Raw genomic sequence first — 17,876 nt, forward strand, 5'->3', positions numbered from 1 at the left:
TGCTTTTAATGAGTTGAAATCACAAGAAAAGAGTGAAAATTATATTTGGGTCTTACAGTGTTAAAACATGACTGCTTCTGGCAAAAACAGCCTGATTTCGGCGAGAGAAGAACAATTCAAGTCAATCATTCAAACTAATGATGATGAATCAATAAATCACTACAGGGATTGAATATAGGTCAAAATGCATGTTTCCTGCTTTTAATGAGTTGAAATCACAAGAAAAGAGTCAAAATGATATTTGGGTCTTACAGTGTTAAAACATGACTGCTTCTGGCAAAAACAGCCTCATTTCGGCGAGAGAAGAACAATTCAAGCCAATCATTCAAACTAATGATGATGAATCAATAAATCACTACAGGGATTGAATATCGGTCAAAATGCATGTTTCCTGCTTTTAATGAGTTGAAATCAAAAGAAAAGAGTGAAAATTATATTTGGGTCTTACAGTGTTAAAACATGACTGCTTCTGGCAAAAACAGCCTGATTTCGGCGAGAGAAGAACAATTCAAGTCAATCATTCAAACTAATGATGATGAATCAATAAATCACTACAGGGATTGAATATCAGTCAAAATGCATGTTTCCTGCTTTTAATGAGTTGAAATCACAAGAAAAGAGTGAAAATGATATTTGGGTCTTACAGTGTTAAAACATGACTGCTTCTGGCAAAAACAGCCTTATTTCGGCGAGAGAAGAGAAATTCAAGTCAATCATTCAAACTAATGATGATGAATCAATAAATCACTACAGGGATTGAATATCAGTCAAAATGCATGTTTCCTGCTTTTAATGAGTTGAAATCACAAGAAAAGAGTGAAAATGATATTTGGGTCTTACAGTGTTAAAACATGACTGCTTCTGGCAAAAACAGCCTGATTTCGGCGAGAGAAGAACAATTCAAGTCAATCATTCAAACTAATGATGATGAATCAATAAATCACTACAGGGATTGAATATCAGTCAAAATGCATGTTTCCTGCTTTTAATGAGTTGAAATCACAAGAAAAGAGTCAAAATGATATTTGGGTCTTACAGTGTTAAAACATGACTGCTTCTGGCAAAAACAGCCTTATTTCGGCGAGAGAAGAACAATTCAAGTCAATCATTCAAACTAATGATGATGATTCAATAAATCACTAGAAGGATTGAATATCAGTCAAAATGCATGTTTCCTGCTTTTAATGAGTTGAAATCACAAGAAAAGAGTCAAAATGATATTTGGGTCTTACAGTGTTAAAACATGACTGCTTCTGGCAAAAACAGCCTGATTTCGGCGAGAGAAGAACAATTCAAGTCAATCATACAAACTAATGATGATGAATCAATAAATCACTACAGGGATTGAATATCAGTCAAAATGCATGTTTCCTGCTTTTAATGAGTTGAAATCACAAGAAAAGAGTCAAAATGATATTTGGGTCTTACAGTGTTAAAACATGACTGCTTCTGGCAAAAACAGCCTTATTTCGGCGAGAGAAGAACAATTCAAGCCAATCATTCAAACTAATGATGATGAATCAATAAATCACTACAGGGATTGAATATCGGTCAAAATGCATGTTTCCTGCTTTTAATGAGTTGAAATCACAAGAAAAGAGTGAAAATTATATTTGGGTCTTACAGTGTTAAAACATGACTGCTTCTGGCAAAAACAGCCTGATTTCGGCGAGAGAAGAACAATTCAAGTCAATCATTCAAACTAATGATGATGAATCAATAAATCACTACAGGGATTGAATATAGGTCAAAATGCATGTTTCCTGCTTTTAATGAGTTGAAATCACAAGAAAAGAGTCAAAATGATATTTGGGTCTTACAGTGTTAAAACATGACTGCTTCTGGCAAAAACAGCCTCATTTCGGCGAGAGAAGAACAATTCAAGCCAATCATTCACACTAATGATGATGAATCAATAAATCACTACAGGGATTGAATATCGGTCAAAATGCATGTTTCCTGCTTTTAATGAGTTGAAATCAAAAGAAAAGAGTGAAAATTATATTTGGGTCTTACAGTGTTAAAACATGACTGCTTCTGGCAAAAACAGCCTGATTTCGGCGAGAGAAGAACAATTCAAGTCAATCATTCAAACTAATGATGATGAATCAATAAATCACTACAGGGATTGAATATAGGTCAAAATGCATGTTTCCTGCTTTTAATGAGTTGAAATCACAAGAAAAGAGTCAAAATGATATTTGGGTCTTACAGTGTTAAAACATGACTGCTTCTGGCAAAAACAGCCTCATTTCGGCGAGAGAAGAACAACTCAAGCCAATCATTCAAACTAATGATGATGAATCAATAAATCACTACAGGGATTGAATATCGGTCAAAATGCATGTTTCCTGCTTTTAATGAGTTGAAATCAAAAGAAAAGAGTGAAAATTATATTTGGGTCTTACAGTGTTAAAACATGACTGCTTCTGGCAAAAACAGCCTGATTTCGGCGAGAGAAGAACAATTCAAGTCAATCATTCAAACTAATGATGATGAATCAATAAATCACTACAGGGATTGAATATCAGTCAAAATGCATGTTTCCTGCTTTTAATGAGTTGAAATCACAAGAAAAGAGTGAAAATGATATTTGGGTCTTACAGTGTTAAAACATGACTGCTTCTGGCAAAAACAGCCTTATTTCGGCGAGAGAAGAGAAATTCAAGTCAATCATTCAAACTAATGATGATGAATCAATAAATCACTACAGGGATTGAATATCAGTCAAAATGCATGTTTCCTGCTTTTAATGAGTTGAACTCACAAGAAAAGAGTGAAAATGATATTTGGGTCTTACAGTGTTAAAACATGACTGCTTCTGGCAAAAACAGCCTGATTTCGGCGAGAGAAGAACAATTCAAGCCAATCATTCATACTAATGATGATGAATCAATAAATCAATACAGGGATTGAATATCAGTCAAAATGCATGTTTCCTGCTTTTAATGAGTTGAAATCACAAGAAAAGAGTCAAAATGATATTTGGGTCTTACAGTGTTAAAACATGACTGCTTCTGGCAAAAACAGCCTTATTTCGGCGAGAGAAGAACAATTCAAGTCAATCATTCAAACTAATGATGATGAATCAATAAATCACTAGAGGGATTGAATATCAGTCAAAATGCATGTTTCCTGCTTGAAATTAGATGAAATCACAAGAAAAGAGTCAAAATGATATTTGGGTCTTACAGTGTTAAAACATGACTGCTTCTGGCAAAAACAGCCTCATTTCGGCGAGAGAAGAACAATTCAAGTCAATCATTCAAACTAATGATGATGAATCAATAAATCACTACAGGGATTGAATATCAGTCAAAATGCATGTTTCCTGCTTTTAATGAGTTGAAATCACAAGAAAAGAGTCAAAATGATATTTGGGTCTTACAGTGTTAAAACATGACTGCTTCTGGCAAAAACAGCCTTATTTCGGCGAGAGAAGAACAATTCAAGTCAATCATTCAAACTAATGATGATGAATCAATAAATCACTACAGGAATTGAATATCAGTCAAAATGCATGTTTCCTGCTTGAAATTAGATGAAATCACAAGAAAAGAGTCAAAATGATATTTGGGTCTTACAGTGTTAAAACATGACTGCTTCTGGCAAAAACAGCCTTATTTCGGCGAGAGAAGAGCAATTCAAGCCAATCATTCATACTAATGATGATGAATCAATAAATCACTACAGGGATTGAATATAGGTCAAAATGCATGTTTCCTGCTTTTAATGAGTTGAAATCACAAGAAAAGAGTCAAAATGATATTTGGGTCTTACAGTGTTAAAACATGACTGCTTCTGGCAAAAACAGCCTTATTTCGGCGAGAGAAGAACAATTCAAGTCAATCATTCAAACTAATGATGATGAATCAATAAATCACTACAGGGATTGAATATCAGTCAAAATGCATGTTTCCTGCTTTTAATGAGTTGAAATCACAAGAAAAGAGTGAAAATTATATTTGGGTCTTACAGTGTTAAAACATGACTGCTTCTGGCAAAAACAGCCTGGTTTCGGCGAGAGAAGAACAATTCAAGTCAATCATTCAAACTAATGATGATGAATCAATAAATCACTACAGGGATTGAATATCAGTCAAAATGCATGTTTCCTGCTTTTAATGAGTTGAAATCACAAGAAAAGAGTGAAAATGTTATTTGGGTCTTACAGTGTTAAAACATGACTGCTTCTGGCAAAAACAGCCTTATTTCGGCGAGAGAAGAACAATTCAAGCCAATCATTCATACTAATGATGATGAATCAATAAATCACTACAGGGATTGAATATCGGTCAAAATGCATGTTTCCTGCTTTTAATGAGTTGAAATCACAAGAAAAGAGTGAAAATGATATTTGGGTCTTACAGTGTTAAAACATGACTGCTTCTGGCAAAAACAGCCTTATTTCGGCGAGAGAAGAACAATTCAAGCCAATCATTCATACTAATGATGATGAATCAATAAATCACTACAGGGATTGAATATCAGTCAAAATGCATGTTTCCTGCTTTTAATGAGTTGAAATCACAAGAAAAGAGTCAAAATGATATTTGGGTCTTACAGTGTTAAAACATGACTGCTTCTGGCAAAAACAGCCTTATTTCGGCGAGAGAACAACAATTCAAGTCAATCATTCAAACTAATGATGATGAATCAATAAATCACTACAGGGATTGAATATCAGTCAAAATGCATGTTTCCTGCTTGAAATTAGATGAAATCACAAGAAAAGAGTCAAAATGATATTTGGGTCTTACAGTGTTAAAACATGACTGCTTCTGGCAAAAACAGCCTTATTTCGGCGAGAGAAGAACAATTCAAGCCAATCATTCATACTAATGATGATGAATCAATAAATCACTACAGGGATTGAATATCGGTCAAAATGCATGTTTCCTGCTTTTAATGAGTTGAAATCACAAGAAAAGAGTGAAAATGATATTTGGGTCTTACAGTGTTAAAACATGACTGCTTCTGGCAAAAACAGCCTTATTTCGGCGAGAGAAGAACAATTCAAGTCAATCATTCAAACTAATGATGATGAATCAATAAATCACTACAGGGATTGAATATCAGTCAAAATGCACGTTTCCTGCTTTTAATGAGTTGAAATCACAAGAAAAGTGTGACAATGATATTTGGGTCTTACAGTGTTAAAACATGACTGCTTCTGGCAGAAACAGCCTTATTTCGGCGAGAGAAGAACAATTCAAGTCAATCATTCAAACTAATGATGATGAATCAATAAATCACTACAGGGATTGAATATCAGTCAAAATGCATGTTTCCTGCTTGAAATGAGATGAAATCACAAGAAAAGAGTCAAAATGATATTTGGGTCTTACAGTGTTAAAACATGACTGCTTCTGGCAAAAACAGCCATATTTCGGCGAGAGAAGAGCGATTCAAGCCAATCATTCATACTAATGATGATGAATCAATAAATCACTACAGGGATTGAATATCAGTCAAAATGCATGTTTCCTGCTTTTAATGAGTTGAAATCACAAGAAAAGAGTCAAAATGATATTTGGGTCTTACAGTGTTAAAACATGACTGCTTGTGGCAAAAACAGCCTTATTTCGGCGAGAGAAGAACAATTCAAGCCAATCATTCATACTAATGATGATGAATCAATAAATCACTACAGGGATTGAATATCAGTCAAAATGCATGTTTCCTGCTTTTAATGAGTTGAAATCACAAGAAAAGAGTCAAAATGATATTTGGGTCTTACAGTGTTAAAACATGACTGCTTTTGGCCAAAACAACCTTATTTCGGCGAGATCAAATCAAATCAAATCAAATCAAATCTTCATCTAAACCCTCAACCTGTCTCCTAGACCCCATACCAACAAGGCTGCTTAAAGAGGTTCTACCTTTAACGGGCACTTCTTTCTTAGATGCAATCAATTTGTCATTATTAACAGGCTATGTGCCACAATCATTTAAAGTAGCTGTAATTAAACCTCTTCTCAAAAAGGTTAATTTAGATCCTGGCGTTTTAGCAAACTATAGACCAATATCTACCCTCCCCTTCCTCTCTAAGATCCTGGAGAAAGCAGTCGCAAATCAGCTTTGTGATTTTCTTCAACACAATAGTCTATATGAGGACTTCCAGTCAGGATTTCGAACTCATCATAGCACAGAAACAGCATTGGTAAAAATTACAAATGACCTTTTAATTTCTTCTGATAATGGACTTGTCTCAGTCCTTGTCTTACTAGATCTGAGTGCTGCATTTGATACAATTGACCATCGTATCCTATTACAGAGACTGGAACATGTAATTGGCATTAGAGGAACGGCACTGGGCTGGTTTAAATCGTACTTATTAGACCGTTTCCAGTTTGTTCATGTGAACAATGAATCCTCCGTGCGCACTGATGTTAACCACGGTGTTCCACAGGGTTCTGTGCTTGGACCAATTTTATTCACCCTTTATATGCTCCCTCTAGGTAATATAATTAGAAAACATTCAATTACCTTTAATTGTTATGCTAATGACACTCAGTTATATATATCAATCAAGCCAGGTGAAACTGATCAGCTAGCAAAACTTAATGCATGCCTTAAAGACATAAAAACCTGGATGGTCCACAACTTCCTCATGTTAAACTTGGAAAAAACAGAAGTGATTGTGCTGGGACCCGAACACCTCCGAAACTCATTATCTAAAGACTTAATTAGCATCGATGGCATTACCCTGGCCTCCAATACCACCATAAGGAATCTCGGAGTTATCTTTGATCAGGATCTGTCATTTAACTCCCATATAAAACAAACTTCAAGGACTGCATTTTTTCACCTACGAAATATTACAAAAATTAGACATGTCCTGTCTCAAAAGGATGCAGAAAAATTAGTTCATGCTTTTGTTACTTCAAGGTTAGATTACTGTAATTCCTTACTGTCAGGCTGCTCCAATAAATCCCTTAAAACTCTTCAGTTAGTCCAAAATGCTGCGGCTCGTGTACTAACAAGAACCAAGAAAAGAGATCATATTTCTCCTGTTCTAGCTTCGCTGCACTGGCTCCCTGTAAAATCCAGAATTGAGTTTAAAATCCTTCTTCTCACTTACAAAGCTCTAAATGGTCAGACACCATCATATCTTAAAGACCTCATAATGCCATATTACAGGCAGACACTCTCTTTATTCAAGAGTAAACTTAAAACTTTCCTCTTTGACAAAGCCTATAGTTAGGGCTGGCCGAGGCCTGCCTTGGACCAGCCCCTAGTTATGCCGATATAGGCCCAATGTGTCGAGGGACACGATACACCGGGGCCCTCTTTCTCTCTCTCTGATGTCCCAATAATACATGACACAAGCTTTTATTTTCCCAGAGTACTCGCACTTTTCTCTGCTCTCTCTTCACAGGGTGTGGAGCTGTGGTCCTGCTCCGTCACTCCTGCTGGTCTCACTGCCGTGGATCTGGTTCGGCCCCAGATGGGAATGCTCCTCTCCTGGTCCACTCACCATCACTACTGGCCAATGGTGGCGCATCATCACCTGCTGCTGTACAACGACATCTATTGCACGTCTGTCCGTCCTGGGAGATGGATCCCTCCTCTGTCGCTCTCCCTGAGGTTTCTTCTTCTTTTTTTCCCCTGCTAAAAGGGTTTTTTAAAGGAGTTTTTCCCTGGCCGGTGTGAGGGTCTAAGGACAGAGGATGTCGTACCATGTACAGTCTGTGAAGCCCTTTGAGGCAAATCTGTGATTTGTGATTTTGGGCTATATAAATAAAATTGATTTGATTTGATTTGACTAGTTTAGTTTTAATGTTATTTAATGTGTTAAAGTTCTTATTCATTTTTGTTTTATTTATTTACTTATTCAGGTTGGTTTCGTGATTTTATTGTTCTTTTTCTTTTCTTTTTTTACTGTGTTTGTCAATTGGTGATTTATGTTGTGTTTTGTTTAAATTAATTTAAAAAAAAATATTTGTAATTTGCTTAAAATAGCAAAATTATCTGCCAATGGAACAAGAAAATTTGGCTTGTCAAAACTTTCCAAACCAAGTAAAAAATATCTAATATCCTTTTCATTTTCATTTTTCTGAAGCTTTTCTAGATATTTCTAGATCTTTTCCTGGATTTTCTAGAATTTTTCTAGGTCATCTTCCAGATCTTGCTAGATCCTTTTAAATTTTCTAAAAAAAATTTTGATATTTCTAGACTTTTTTCCCTAGTTCTTCTGAGAGCTATTCTAGATTGATTATTTTTTATTTTTCTTGATCCTTCTCTAGATTTTTTCTCAAGTATTTCTAGATATTTCTAGATCTTTTTCTAGATTATTTTTCTAGAATCTAGAAATGCTTTAGAAAAATCTAGAGAAAGATCAAGAAAAATCTAGAAAAGATTTCGAAAAATTATAAGGATCTAGAAAAATGATCTAGAAATGCTCTTGTAAAAATTAGAAAAAAATTGAGAAAAAGATTTTTAAAAATCTAGAATATGATCTAGAAAACCCAGAAAAAGATCTAGAAATATCTAGAAATGCTTTCGAAAAATCTAGTGAAGGATTAATAAAAATCTAGAAAATAATCAAGAAAAATCTAGAAAAGCTCTAGATCTCTAGGTTTTTTCCAATATCACTTTCTAGAGTTTTCTAGATCCTTCTCTTAATTTTTCTAAAGCTTTTCTAGATATTTCTAGACTTTTTTCAATTTGTTTCCTAGTTTTTCCTAGAGCTTTTCTAGATTTTTCTTGATTATTTTCTAGATTTTTCTTGATCCTTCTCTAGATTTTTCTCAAGTATTTCTAGATCTTTTTCTAGATTTTTTTTCTAGAATCTAGAAATGCTTTAGAAAAATCTAGAGAAGGATCAAGAAAAATCTAGAAACATCTAGAAAATATTTCAAAAAATTGAGGATCTAGAAAAATGATCTAGAAATGCTCTTGTAAAAACTAGAAAAAAATCGAGAAAAAGATTTTTAAAAATCTACAATATGATCTAGAAAACCCAGAAAAAGATCAAGAAATATCTAGAAATGCTTTCGAAAAATCTAGTGAAGGATTAATAAAAATCTAGAAAATAATCAAGAAAAATCTAGAAAAGCTCTAGATCTCTAGGTTTTTTTCCAACATCACTTTCTACAGTTTTCTAGATCCTTCTCTTAATTTTTCTAAAGCTTTTCTAGATATTTCTAGACTTTTTTTCAATTTTTTCCTAGTTTTTCCTTGAGCTTTTCTAGAGTTTTCTTGATTATTTTCTAGATTTTTCTTGATCCTTCTCTAGATTTTTCTCAAGTATTTCTAGATATTTCTAGATTTTTTTCTAGAATCTAGAAATGCTTTCGAAAACTATAGAGAAGGATTAAGAAGAATCTAGAAAAGATTTCGAAAAATTAAAAGGATCTAGAAAAATCTAGAAATGCTCTTGTAAAAACTAGGGAAAAAATCGAGAAAAAGATTTTTAAAAATCTAGAATATGATCTAGAAAACCCAGAAAAAGATCTAGAAATATCTAGAAATGCTTTCGAAAAATCTAGTGAAGGATTAATAAAAATCTAGAAAATAATCAAGAAAAATCTAGAAAAGCTCTAGATCTCTAGGTTTTTTTTCCAATATCACTTTCTAGAGTATTCTAGATCCTTCTCTTAATTTTTGTAAAGCTTTTCTAGATATTGCTAGACTTTTTTCAATTTGTTTCCTAGTTTTTCCTAGAGCTTTTCTAGATTTTTCTTGATTATTTTCTAGATTTTTCTTGATCCTTCTCTAGATTTTTCTCAAGTATTTCTAGATCTTTTTCTAGATTTTCTTTCTAGAATCTAGAAATGCTTTAGAAAAATATAGAGAAGGATCAAGAAACATCTAGAAACATCTAGAAAAGATTTTGAAAAATTGAGGATCTAGAAAAATGATCTAGAAATGCTCTTGTAAAAACTAGGGAAAAAATCGAGAAAAAGATTTTTAAAAATCTAGAATATGATCTAGAAAACCCAGAAAAAGATCTAGAAATATCTAGAAATGCTTTCGAAAAATCTAGTGAAGGATTAATAAAAATCTAGAAAATAATCAACAAAAATCTAGAAAAGCTCTAGATCTCTAGGTTTTTTTTCCAATATCACTTTCTAGAGTATTCTAGATCCTTCTCTTAATTTTTGTAAAGCTTTTCTAGATATTGCTAGACTTTTTTCAATTTGTTTCCTAGTTTTTCCTAGAGCTTTTCTAGATTTTTCTTGATTATTTTCTAGATTTTTCTTGATCCTTCTCTAGATTTTTCTCAAGTATTTCTAGATCTTTTTCTAGATTTTCTTTCTAGAATCTAGAAATGCTTTAGAAAAATATAGAGAAGGATCAAGAAACATCTAGAAACATCTAGAAAAGATTTTGAAAAATTGAGGATCTAGAAAAATGATCTAGAAATGCTCTTGTAAAAACTAGAAAAAAATTGAGAAAAAGGTTTTTAAAAATCTAGAATATGATCTAGAAAACCCAGAAAAAGATCAAGAAATATCTAGAAATGCTTTCGAAAAATCTAGTGAAGGATTAATAAAAATCTAGAAAATAATCAAGAAAAATCTAGAAAAGCTCTAGATCTCTAGGTTTTTTTCCAATATCACTTTCTACAGTTTTCTAGATCCTTCTCTTAATTTTTCTAAAGCTTTTCTAGATATTTCTAGACTTTTTTTCAATTTTTTCCTAGTTTTTCCTTGAGCTTTTCTAGAGTTTTCTTGATTATTTTCTAGATTTTTCTTGATCCTTCTCTAGATTTTTCTCAAGTATTTCTAGATATTTCTAGATTTTTTTTCTAGAATCTAGAAATGCTTTCGAAAACTATAGAGAAGGATTAAGAAAAATCTAGAAAAGATTTCGAAAAATTAAAAGGATCTAGAAAAATCTAGAAATGCTCTTGTAAAAACTAGGGAAAAAATCGAGAAAAAGATTTTTAAAAATCTAGAATATGATCTAGAAAACCCAGAAAAAGATCTAGAAATATCTAGAAATGCTTTCGAAAAATCTAGTGAAGGATTAATAAAAATCTAGAAAATAATCAACAAAAATCTAGAAAAGCTCTAGATCTCTAGGTTTTTTTTCCAATATCACTTTCTAGAGTATTCTAGATCCTTCTCTTAATTTTTGTAAAGCTTTTCTAGATATTGCTAGACTTTTTTCAATTTGTTTCCTAGTTTTTCCTAGAGCTTTTCTAGATTTTTCTTGATTATTTTCTAGATTTTTCTTGATCCTTCTCTAGATTTTTCTCAAGTATTTCTAGATCTTTTTCTAGATTTTCTTTCTAGAATCTAGAAATGCTTTAGAAAAATATAGAGAAGGATCAAGAAACATCTAGAAACATCTAGAAAAGATTTTGAAAAATTGAGGATCTAGAAAAATGATCTAGAAATGCTCTTGTAAAAACTAGAAAAAAATCGAGAAAAAGGTTTTTAAAAATCTAGAATATGATCTAGAAAACCCAGAAAAAGATCAAGAAATATCTAGAAATGTTTTCGAAAAATCTAGTGAAGGATTGATAAAAATCTAGAAAATAATCAAGAAAAATCTAGAAAAGCTCTAGATCTCTAGGTTTTTTTCCAATATCACTTTCTACAGTTTTCTAGATCCTTCTCTTAATTTTTCTAAAGCTTTTCTAGATATTTCTAGACTTTTTTTCAATTTTTTCCTAGTTTTTCCTTGAGCTTTTCTAGAGTTTTCTTGATTATTTTCTAGATTTTTCCTGATCCTTCTCTAGATTTTTCTCAAGTATTTCTAGATATTTCTCGATCTTTTTCTAGATTTTTTTTCTAGAATCTAGAAATGCTTTCGAAAACTCTAGAGAAGGATTAAGAAAAATCTACAAAAGATTTCAAAAAATTAAAAAGATCTAGAAAAATCTAGAAAATGATCTAGAAATGCTCTTGTAAAAACTAGGGAAAAAATCTAGAAAAAAATCTAGAAATATCTAGAAATGCTTTCGAAAAATCTAGAGAATAATCAAGAAAAATCTAGAAAACCTCTTGATCTCTAGATTTTTTTTTCAATGTTACCTTCTTAGGTTGTTCTAGATCCCTCTCTAGATTTTTCTTTATCTTTTTTAGATATTTCTAGACTTTTTTCTCAATTTGTTTCCTAGTTTTTCCTATTATGTTCGTGTCACAGTGTGACATCATCGCAAGAGTGTAGAGGGAGAGAAAAAATTGTCAAAAAAAGAATTTGAAAACTGCCCTCAAGGGTGCAAATTCCACTCTACAGAAATAATTTATACATAGAAACGTAGGAAAATTTGTCTTCTCACTTACAATCCTCTTGTAAAACTGTCAGAGTTATAGTTTGGGCGTACGACGCACAGACGCGCCACCAACACACACCACCAGCCTCATTTGCTCCCATATTAAAAACACAGGAAGATTTCTGAAAAAGGGAGATGTAACAGGTTTTTTTAGATCGCTCTAACAAAGCTATTTTTTCATTTTTCTTAAAAAAAACATATGTAGACGATCAGGAAGAACTCAGGACACTGAAAGTGAAGTCGGATCAATGATAGGTATTATGGTTTTGACAAAAATGCTTTCTGTTACCAAAGCCCCCCCCCCCCAACACAGACATTTTAACTGAAAACAGTTAACTCTAACTGTCACAGACATGGCATTTTTTCATAAATCATGAGACCTTATAACTTGACCAATCTGCCTCAAACTTGTCATGCATGATGATGGTTCATCACCGACCAGTTCTACATAGAACTATAGTTTTAGAGTTATAGTTTGGGCGTAGGCAGCATAGATGTGCCACCAACACGCACCAACTGCCTCATTGGCTCCCATATTAAAAACGCATGATGATCCTTGAAAAAAGTAGATGTAACTGTTTTTTTAGATTGCTCTAACAAAGCTATTTTTTCTTTTTTTTTTTTAAAAAACATATGTAGACGTTCAGGAAGAACTCAGGACGCTCAAAGTGAAGTCGGATCAATGGTAGGTATTATGGTTTTGCCAAAAATGCTTTCTGTTCAAGGACAGAAATTCCACTCTGTCCACCTCTGTCTGAGGAACTGTCTCCAACAGCAGTTAATTTCAGTTGATTGCTCTGCTCTTATTGGTCGACTCCACCTGGCCACCTGGTTGCTTAGCATCTAAAGCCTCCCCCCTCCCTCCTCCAACACAGACATTCTTACTGATTACTGTCAGTTTACTCTAAGTGAACAGACATGGCATTTCTTCATAAAACATGAGACCTTATAACTCGACCATACATTGTCCAATCTGCCTCAAACTTGTCATGCATGATGATGGTTCATCACTGACCAGTTCTACATAACAATATTTCATAAATTCCCGCACCTTTTTGATTAGCCACGCCCCCTTTAATAACCAATGAACTATTTGTCCTAGAAACTTGTATAAGGTGTCAGATTACTTGGCATAGAGTCCCTGTTAAACTGGTGATTGATAACCCCGCCCCTTTTGATTAGCCACGCCCCTTATACTTACTAGTGAACCGGTTGTCCTAGAGACTTTTATGAGGTGTCTGTGAACTCAGGACAGAGTCCCTGTTTAATCCCCGCCCCTTTTGAAAAGCCACGAGAAAGACGGTCCAGAGGCAAGCACACAATCTAAATTTTGTCATTTTGACTTTTTTCATGTGAGTTCAACTTTTTTCTTTTCATTTTGACAGTTTATTGTGACTTCAACTATTTTGTCATTATTCTGACGATTTTCTCGTTACTTTGACTTTTTTTCTCATGATTTTTTTTTTCATTTGACTTTTTTCATGTGACTTCAACTTTTTTCTTTTCATTTTGACAATTTCCTGTCACTTTAATTTTTTTCTCATTAAAATGACAATTTTCTCGTCATTTTGACTTTTTTCGTGATTTCGAGTTTTTTTCTCTCATTTTTAATAATTTCTCGTGACTTTGACCTATTTCTTAATTTTTACCCTTTTTCTATGATTTTTACTTTTTTTCTCTCATATCAAAACAATGAGAAAATAGTCAAAGTAATGAGAACAAATTGAAGTCACAAGAAATTGCCAAAATGAAGCGAAAAAAGTTGAAGTCACATGAAAAAAGTCAAAATGACAAAAGAAATCTAAATCATGAAAAAAAGGCCAAAATGAGAAAAAAGTTAGTCACAAGAAACAATTCAAAATGTGAAAAAAAGTCGAAATCATGAAAAAAAGTCAAAATAACGAGAAAATCATTTAAATGAGAAAAATTTCAGTCACAAGAAATTGTGAATGAAAAGAAAAAGTTAAAGTCACTTAAACAGTCAAAATTGCGTAAAAAGGTTGAAATCATAAAAAAAGGTCAAAATGACAAAAGTTGAAATCATGAAAAAAGTTAAAACAACGAGAAAATAGTCACAATGATGAGGAAAAAATTGAAGTCACATGAAAACAAACATAAATATGATTCATCATCTTAGTATCAATGATTGGGTTCAATTGTTCTTCTCTCGCCGAGTTATCACATTTTTTGACATAAGCAGTTATGTTTTAAATGGATACAGTTGGAAACTAATTTCTATTCAGGAAACATAAAATATTAAATATTCAATCCCTGGAGTGATTTTTGATTTATCATTTTAGGAATAGGAATAGGTCTTTATTTGTCATTGTCACATGTAAAACGAAATTCAAAGTGCTCTCCAGTAAGTGCAACATTTAAGAGTCTATAAAAATATAAATATAAAAAGAAAAATATGTACAATTCAAAATACCTAGTTTAGACAAACACATAAACAAACCCAGACATGCATGCATAGTCGCACAGGAAAAAAAAACCCAGCATGAACACACAGCCAAGACAAACAACAGTACAGAACATATCTCAAGTGTGTTTTTAGTTATTGTTGTTTAGATACATCAATATATCTTTGCACTTTAGTTTCCAATACAATAAAAATATGTATTCCTATCGGAGGCTAAGGCTAGAATGTGTAAATCATGTGTAATTTAAAGTTATATTGTGAACATTTTCATTGAAGTTCCTCTTCCATGATTAGTTTCTATGATTAGGTCAAATTGTTTTCGTGACGAGAGAAGCATGTTTGGGACATAACCAATTATAACTTTTGTGGAGATATAGAGAGAAAATTATTTTTAAGCAGTAAACATGCAATTGCACTCCTATGCAATCCCTTGTATGATGTATTGATTTATCATCAGTGATTTATTGATCTATTATTTTAGTATCAATGATTGGGTTAAATTGTGCACAAGCGGTCATGTTTTAACCCTGTAAAACCCAAATATATTTATCACGTTTTTTTTATAACTATTTTCTCGTCATTTTGACTTATTCTCGTGACTTCAAATTTTTTCTTTTCATTTTAAATACTTTCTCATGACTTCAACTTCTTTTTTCATATTGGCCGTTTTTGCGTGATTTCAACTTTTTTTGTCATGTTGACTTTTTTCATGTGCTTTCAACTATTTTCTCATTATTTTGACGATTTTCTCGTCCTTTTAACCTTTTTTTCCATGATTTAAACTTTTTTTTCATTTGACTGTTTTAATGTGACGTCAGCTTTTTATTTTCATTTTGACAATTTCCTGTCACTTTAATCTTTTTCTCATTAAAATGATGAGTTTCTCGTCATTTTGAACATGACCATGTTTTAACCCTGTAAAACCCAAATATAGTTAAACGCAAGAAAAAAAAATCAACCATTCAGATGTTGTTGTAGGAGGCCTTTGGGGGTGAAAATGGAGTGTTTTCAACAATGTTATGTTTTAGTAAGTTTTTACGGAAATAAATAGTAATATTGCAACATTGGGCTTAATGGGGAGCAGATCTCCCTCCTGTATTTCCACTTAGTTCTGTATTGTTGTTCAGACAATAAGGATTCATTTGCAGGGTTTTGCTTTTGCCAAACCAGTATATAACATAATTAATAATCTCAGTCATGTTGTTATGAAGAGTTATGAATTTTGACATTTGTTTACATTATTTACATGAAGTCTGTGTGCACATCCACATTTATTTGCAGTTATACTCCCAGAAGCAGTTCTTGTCCTCTGAAAAACAGAGCGGACATCACACTTGCTGCATTGGTTATTAGTATACCCTTTACAAACTTTTTTGTCATGAACTTTTTTTCCTTTTGTCATTATTCTGATTATTCTGTCAACTTAATTTTAATGTTTTTTCGTGATTTCGACTTTTTTTCAGTTTGACTTTTACCCGTGACTTCAACTTATTTTCATTATTTAACTATTTTCTCATTATTTTGACTTCTTCTCGTGACTTCAACTTTTTCCTTTTCATTTTGAATACACGGGGCGGCTGAGGCTCAGTTGGTAGAGTTGGTTGGCCCCCAACTGAAGGGTTAGTGGTTCGATCCCTGACCGGCCTTCATGTCGAAGTATCCTTGAGCAAGATACTGAACCCCAAATTGCTCCCGATGCTGTGTTCATCGTGTGTGAATGAATTCCCAATGGTGGCAGGTCGGACCGTTTAGGGTAGCCTCTGCCACCAGTATGAATGTGTGTGTGAAAGGGTGAATGAGCGCAGTCTGTAGTGTAAAGCGCTTTGAGTGGTCGCAAAGCAACTAGAAAAGCGCTATATAAGTGGAGGTCCATTTACCATTTACCAATACTTTCTCATGACTTCAACTTCTTTTCTCATATTGGCCTTTTTTGCGTGATTTCAACTTTTTTTTTTTTGTCATTTTGACTTTTTTCATGTGACTTCAACTTTTTTCTTTTCATTTTGACAGTTTACCGTGACGGTAACACTTTATAATGAGTACACACTATTAAGCATTAGTTAAGCATGAATAAATACTCAATTCATCATTTATAAGGCATTTTTCTGACATTACCACACATTAGTATGCAGTTTATAAACACAGTTAAAATGTTTTATTCATCATTGATAAGCACATTAGTTATGGATTAGTAAATACTGATTTCATCATTTATAAAGCATGTTTCTGCTCTAAATACTCATTACTATGTGGTTTATAATCACAATTATCAATGTTTTACTCTTCATTAATAAGCTCATCTATAATGTCCTAATGATTGCATTTTCATATTTCATATATGATGGATTCAGCATTTCTAAATCAAGTATTACATCACTTACTAACCAGTTATTTAGGATTTGTCAGTGGTTTGTAATATAATTTAGAAAGTGTATGTAAATGATGAACAAAGTATTTAGATGTACATTTCTGCATGCACTTGCACATCCACTATTCAGACATGTATTAATGATTAGTGACTGTGTTAGCAGATGTTCCATAAAAAACTCACAAATTCATTTTCAATGGATGTCCTATAAACAGTTATTAATGCAGGAATTCATGAATTGAGGCTGTTATGAAGCACTTACTACTCGTTAATTAAGTATTTTGTGTGAGCTCATCTAAAGTGATTTTATCTATCTATGGCTTATAAAGCATTTACAAATGAGATTTAAAGGCTGGCAATGCCTCAAGACTCACAAAATGTTCAGTTATCTTAACAGATGAAGAAGAGACACAACACAAAGGGATATAGAACATATTGTATTGATATTTATTGCAACTTCCCAACATATTGTATAAAAAAGGGTAAACATGGCTGAATAAATACTTGCCAACATCAACAGTGGATCACAGACGTTTCAAATATGACAAAATCTTTTTTTGAAAAAATTAAAAACTTTCTGTATCAAAAATAAAGTCAGAAAATATTTCAGTGACACAATTTAACATCTCCAACTCCTGTGATTTCCTTTTGTCTATCAGCTGTGCAGTAGGGGCCATGGACACACCTAAAAGAAAGTGTTCATTATAAAATGCATGTAGTAATATACCAACTGAGTATATTTTCAGACACTTGTGATTTTGGCATGCTTTGACATTTAAGCAACTTTAATCAGTGGATCTCATGTGAAATAATTTATATTCAGTTTATGTTCTATGTCAGTATATGCATGTCAT

This window comes from Centropristis striata, chromosome 7 (genome assembly GCF_030273125.1).
Source record: "Centropristis striata isolate RG_2023a ecotype Rhode Island chromosome 7, C.striata_1.0, whole genome shotgun sequence".
NCBI classification, from domain to species: Eukaryota; Metazoa; Chordata; class Actinopteri; order Perciformes; family Serranidae; genus Centropristis; species Centropristis striata.